The sequence below is a fragment of the Heptranchias perlo genome, chromosome 23, assembly GCF_035084215.1.
Source record: "Heptranchias perlo isolate sHepPer1 chromosome 23, sHepPer1.hap1, whole genome shotgun sequence".
Lineage (NCBI taxonomy): Eukaryota > Metazoa > Chordata > Chondrichthyes > Hexanchiformes > Hexanchidae > Heptranchias > Heptranchias perlo.
Window position 1 is genome coordinate 45,962,033 of NC_090347.1, and position 7,000 is coordinate 45,969,032.

A 7,000-nucleotide genomic window follows, 5' to 3' on the forward strand; every position below is an offset into this window, starting at 1 on the left:
ACACACCCGCTATGTACACACCCACTGAAACAGATTAACGTACACATTATCTGAAACAATTTCATGTACACACTCCCTAAAGCAGGTTCATGTACTCAATACCTGAAACAGGTTCATGTACACACTTCCTGAGGCAGGTTCATGTACAAATTACCTGAAACAGGTCCATGTATGCACTCCCTGAGGCAGGTTCATGGACACACTCCCTGAAACCGCTTCATGAACACACTCTCTGGCTTATGTTCACTTTTGAATGAGATAATATTTTAATAGTGAAGATGTACAGGGCCCTGCAGGCAGGAGCTGCGCATGACACATGATCAGGAGCACACTGGGGTAGGGGTAATATCTGTTTCCTTAAATATTGCCTGGCTCTCCTTTGCTCCATCCTGTGCTGCTCCTCCTCCTCCATGCTAACAGCAGACAAGGCCGTGCCCACAATGAATGGCCAGGCCAGCTCCTGAAAAGGCCTCGCTATGGGTGTTTCACTGTCAGAAGCAGGGAGAAGCAATTTCAAGTCTTTGTGGTCAGAATGCCTAAAAAAAAGTTGCAAAAAAAAAGTCATTCCCAACTGCAGAAATCACCACTGAAACTCTTCTACTCATGAGGCTCAGAAATTCCTCATTCCCGTCTGTTTCAGCTGATCTGGCCAGCAGCTATACCTTACAATTCCCAGTTACCCCGAGTGCAGTGGGAGGGTAAAAACAGGAATCTCGGAGCAAAAGGCCCTCATTATAATATTTAGAAAGAAAGAACCCCCATTTAAACAGCGCCTTTCACAACCTCAGGACATCCCAAAGTCCTTCAAACCAAATGAAATACTTTTGAAGTGCAGTCACTTGTAATAAAGGAAACGCAGCAGCCAATTTACACACAGCAAGATCCCACAAACAGCAATGAGATAATGACCAGATAACCTGTTTTAGTGATGTTGGATGATTGATTCCAAGGGATGCAGGCTTGAATGTTTATGGAGGACAATGGGTTTGGCCATTTATTGCCAGATCTGGCTGGACTATCGCATAAAGCACTATTGGGTCCTGCTCTCCTCTGCCAAAGCTGCTCACTATTCCAGGATCATCCTGGAATGCAAAAATAACCCCCGGCTTCTCTTCTCCACTACAAACCATCTTCTTAAACCGCTCTCCTCTGCCCGCTCCACCTTCACCTTCAACAACAAGTGCGAGGAGCTCATGGACTTCTTTGTCACTAAGATTGAGACCATCCGTTCAGCTGCCTCTACTGCTTCCCTCCCTTCTTCTAGCCCACCAGGCCAAACATCCCCCAAGGTTGCTCCCTGCCCTAGCCTTGAACTCGCATCATTCTCCAGTTTCTCTCCTATCTCCCCTCATGCCCTCTCCAAGCTCATCTTGTCCATGAGACCCACCTCCTGCTCCCTCGACCCTATTCCTTCCAAACTGCTGACCACGCAACTTCCCTTCCTGGCCCCCATGTTAGCTGATATTGTTACCGGTTCCCTCTCCTCAGGTACTGTCCCCCTCCCCTTCAAATCTGCCCTCATCATCCCCCAAAAAACTCTCCCGTGATCCCTCTGTTCATGCAAACTACCACCCCATCTCCAACCTCCCTTTCCTCTCCAAAGTCCTTGAACGTGTTGTTGTCTCCCAAATCCGTGCCCATTTCTCCTGCAAATCCATGTTTGAATCCCTCCAATCAGGTTTCCGCCACATCACAGCACTGAAATGGCCCTTATCAAAGTCACAAATGACATCCTATGTGACTGAGACGATGGTAAACTATCCCTCCTCATCCTTCTCCACCTGTCTACAGCCTGTCACACAGTTGACCACACCATCCTCCTCCAATGCCTCTCCTCCGTTGTCCAGCTGGGTGGGACTGCACTCGCCTGGTTCCATTCTTATCTATCCAGTTATAACCAGAGAATCACCTGCAGTGGCTTCTCTTCCTGCTCCCGCATCATTACCTCTGGATTCCCACAAGGATCTTTCCTTGGCTCCTTCCTATTTCTCATCTACATGCTGCCCCTCGGAGACATCATCCGAAAACACAATGTCAGATTCCACATGTACGCTGATGACACCCAGCTCTACCTCCCCATCACCTCTCTCGACCCCTCCTCTGTCCCTGATTTGTCACACTGCTTGTCCGACATCCAGTACTGGATGAACAGAAATTTCCTCCAACTAAATATTGGGAAGACCGAAGCCATTGTCTTTGGTCCCCCCCTCAAACTTCATTCCCTAGCCACTGACTCCATCCCTCCCCCGGCCACTGTCTCAGGCTGAAACAGACCGTTCGCAGTCTTGACATCCTATTTGACCCCAAGCTGAGCTTCCGACCCCATATCCGCTCCATCACCAAGACCGCCTACTTCCATCTCCGTAACATCGCCCGTCTCCGCCCTGCACGGCTCATTTGATGCTGAAACCCTCTTCCATGCCTTTATTACCTCCAGACTCGACTATTCCAATGCTTTCCTGGTCGGGGACCCATTTTCCACCCTCTGTAAACTTCAGCTCATCCAAAACTCTGCCGCCCGTATTCTAACTCAACAGCAAGTCCCGTTCACCCATCACCCCTCGCTGAAGTGCTTGCTGACCTACATTGGCTCCCGGTCCAGCAATGCCTCGAATTTAAAATTATCATCCTTGTGTTCAAATCTCTCCATGAACTCACCCCTCCTTATCTTTGTAACCTCCTCCAGCCTGACAACCCTCCGAGATCGCTGCGCTCCTCCAATTCTGGCCTCTTGTGCATCTCCCCCTATCTTCGCCCCACCATTGGCAGCCGTGCCTTCAGCTGCCTAGGCCCTAAACTCTGGAATTCTCTCCGCCTCTCCATCTCTGTCTCTTCTCCTTTAAGATGCTCCATAAAACCCACCTCTTCCTGTCATAATGTTGGTGTCAAATTTTGTCTGATAACGCTCCTGTGAAGCCCCTAGGGACGTTAAAGGCGCTATATAAATGCAAGTAGTAGTTGTTATTCTGTGATGATCTTTAACTATATTTTATGCAGTTGCGTTATCACATTCATGAATTGTTATCAAGTTCCCAGGATTTCACAAGGAACTGTTACACTTTCAGTTCCTGTTTTAGGTGTTAGCGGTGACAGTGTCTCAACATCTGGGGTCAGGACTGTGACGATTCAAACCACAAAATCCAAAAGGAAATACACAACTCTCAGCTATTAGGACAGTGTTACTCAGTTAATCAGAATAGCTGGGAAATATCTGTGGCCAGTCAGCAGATGAACACTGTGCGTTCGTCAGACTTTCCCCTCCGCAGTGAGCCCAGAGTCACTGACCCATGTAAAGGAGACAGGCTAACATGTTCAGTGTTTCTCTGCCTATTGTTATAGTTCAGGCTCTCCCCAGTTACACATTCTCAAGGTCCAGTGCAGGGATCATAGGAACACAGGAACAGGAGCAGGCTATTCAGCCCCTCGAGCCTGTTCTGCCATTCAATGGCTATCTGTATTATGGATCACTTCCACAGATGCCAATGAACCTAACTGTGACCTTTTGTGCAAAGTGGGAGTGGCAGGTAGTGCCCTCAGCGTAATAACCCCTACGCTGCTGATTAATCCACTCGAAACAGTTATGAGATCATAGACCAATAACACTCTGCCACTTTGTGTCACCATAACTATAAACTAGCAATCAGATTTATCAACAAGTAAAATTAGCAAAAGCAAGGGAAGCACTAATTACATAACGGTGCATAAAAGTACAGTCCCTGTTTCAAAATAATAACAACATCTCCAGGTGTTTGATGTTCTCCATAATAACATTTAACTTGGACTAAGGTCTGTAGTGGAAAGATTATGCATGAAGGAGTTTGACCAGTTTTGGTCCAGATCATAATAGGAATGGATTCACAGCACATCACTGGTAATCTCCCTCATAAAAGCACCAGGCTGCTGGAGTGGGAAATGGTAAAATCTCACACTGCTGGAGCAGGGTGTTCTTCTCAAGAAAAGACGGTGTAGAGGGAACTGCCCTGGGAGTGTTTGATAGAACAGTGTGGAGGGAGCTTTACTCTGTATCTAACCCGTGCTGTACCTGCCCTGGGAGTGTTTGATGAGACAGTGTAGAGGGAGCTTTACTCTGTATCTAACCCGTGCTGTACCTGCCCTGGGAGTGTTTGATGGGACAGTGTAGAGGGAGCTTTACTCTGTATCTAACCTGTGCTGTACCTGCCCTGGGAGTGTTTGATGGGACAGTGTAGAGGGAGCTTTACTCTGTATCGAACCCGTGCTGTACCTGCCCTGGGAGTGTTTGATGGGACAGTGTAGAGGGAGCTTTACTCTGTATCTAACCTGTGCTGTACCTGCCCTGGGAGTGTTTGATGGGACAGTGTAGAGGGAGCTTTACTCTGTATCTAACCCGTACTGTACCTGCCCTGGGAGTGTTTGATGGGACAGTGTAGAGGGAGCTTTACTCTGTATCTAACCCGTACTGTACCTGCCCTGGGAGTGTTTGATACAGACACTGGGTGCCTAATGGGAGAGTGCCATTGCTCAGCACTAAAATACTGAATGTTGATGAGTCAAGACTTCATCCCAACAATACATCAATTGTACCCTCATCATCTTAATGATTAAGTACAAAATGAAGAATGGGAACAGTTGCATCATACTGATGCACGAGAAGCAAATTTGTGATGAAAGGCAGCTTCCTGCTGATCCGAGTTTTAGACCTATTGAAAGTGGAGAGCCTGTGTTGAAATGGAGCAATGTTGGCAATCAAAATGAACAGGCAGACTGAAGTGAGAAAGGGTAGGGCTGGAGACTGAGCCAGGCGTGTGGGTAACGAAAAACACTTTATAAACATTATATTAAGGAATCATTGTGACCTCATAATTCAGTGGGTACAGGGGTACATTGATGTTATTGCACTCTTTCTTTCTCTCTCTCTTTTGGGGGATATTAAAGGGTAAGGGGTGTGAGCAGCAGTGTGGATTAGACTGGGTGGGATATTGAAGGTATTGGGGATTGAGCAGGAGAGTGGGTTTAGATTGGGTCGGATATTAAAGGATATGGGGAGTAAACTGGAGAGTGTGATTAGACCAGGTGGGATATTAAAGATTTAGGGAGTGAACAGGTGTGTGAGTTTAGACTGGGTGGGATATTAAAGGGTGTGGGGAGTGAGCAGGAGAGTGGGATTAGACTGGGTGGAATATTAAAGGGTATGGAAACTGAGCAGGAGAGTGGGATTAGACCGGGTGTGATATTGAAGAGTCTGGGGAGTGAGCAGGAGAGTGGGATTAGACTGGGTGGGATATTAAAGGGTATGGGGAGTGAGGGGAGAGTGGGATTAGACTGGGTGGGATATTAAAGGGTATGGGGAGTGAGCAGGAGAGTGGGATTCGACTGGGTGGGATATTAAGGGGTACGGGGAGTGAGCAGGAGAGGGGTATTAGACTGGGTGGGATATTAAAGGGTGTGGGGAGTGAGCAGGAGAGTGGGATTAGACTGGGTGGGATATTAAAGGGTACGGGGAGTGAGCAGGAGAGTGGGATTAGACTGGGTGGGATATTAAGGGGTGCGGGGAGTGAGCAGGAGAGTGGGATTAGACTGGGTGGGATATTAAAGGGTGTGGGGAGTGAGCAGGAGAGTGGGATTAGACTGGGTGGGATATTAAAGGGTGTGGGGAGTGAGCGGGATGGTGGGATTAGACTGGGTGGGATATTAAAGGGTGTCGGGGAGTGAGGGGAGAGTGGGATTAGACTGGGTGGGATATTAAAGGGTACGGGGAATGAGGGGGAGAGTGGGATTAGACTGGGTGGGATATTAAAGGGTACGGGGAGTGAGGGGGAGAGTGGGATTAGACTGGGTGGGATATTAAAGGGTACGGGGAGTGGGAGGAGAGTGGGATTAGACTGGGTGGGATATTAAATGGTACGGGGAGTGAGGGGAGAGTGGGATTAGACTGGGTGGGATATTAAAGGGTATGGGGAGTGAGGGGGAGAGTGGGATTAGACTGGGTGGGATATTAAAGGGTGTGGGGAGTGAGGGGAGAGTGGGATTAGACTGGGTGGGATATTAAAGGGTACGGGGAGTGAGGGGTAGAGTGGGATTAGACTGGGTGGGATATTAAAGGGTACGAGGAGTGAGGGGGAGAGTGGGATTAGACTGGGTGGGATATTAAAGGGTACGGGGAGTGAGGGGGAGAGTGAGATTAGACTGGGTGGGATATTAAAGGGTACGGGGAGTGAGGGGGAGAGTGGGATTAGACTGGGTGGGATATTAAAGGGTATGGGGAGTGAGCAGGAGAGTGGGATTAGACTGGGTGGGATATTAAAGGGTATGGGGAGTGAGGGGGAGAGTGGGATTGGACTGGATGGGATATTAAAGGGTACGGGGAGTGAGGGGGAGAGTGGGATTAGACCGAGTGGGATATTAAAGGGTACGGGGAGTGAGGGGGAGAGTGGGATTAGACTCGGTGGGATATTAAAGGGTATGGGGAGAGTGGGATTAGACTGGGTGGGATATTAAAGGGTACGGGGAGTGAGGGGGAGAGTGGGATTAGACTGGGTGGGATATTAAAGGGTACGGGGAGTGAGGGGGAGAGTGGGATTAGACTGGGTGGGATATTAAAGGGTACGGGGAGTGAGGGGGAGGGGGAGATTAGACTGGGTGGGATATTAAAGGGTACGGGGAGTGAGGGGGAGAGTGGGATTAGACTGGGTGGGATATTAAAGGGTATGGGGAGTGAGGGGGAGAGTGAGATTAGACTGGGTGGGATATTAAAGGGTACGGGGAGTAAGGGTGAGAGTGGGATTAGACGGGGGTGGGGGGATATTAAAGGGTATGGGGAGTGAGGGGGAGAGTGGGATTAGACTGGGTGGGATATTAAAGGGTACAGGGAGTGAGGGGGAGATTGGGATTAGACTGGGTGGGATATTAAAGGGTATGGGGAGTGAGGGGGAGAGTGGGATTAGACTGGGTGGGATATTGAAGGGTACGGTGAGTGAGGGGGAGAGTGGGATTAGACTGGGTGGGATATTAAAGGGTGCGG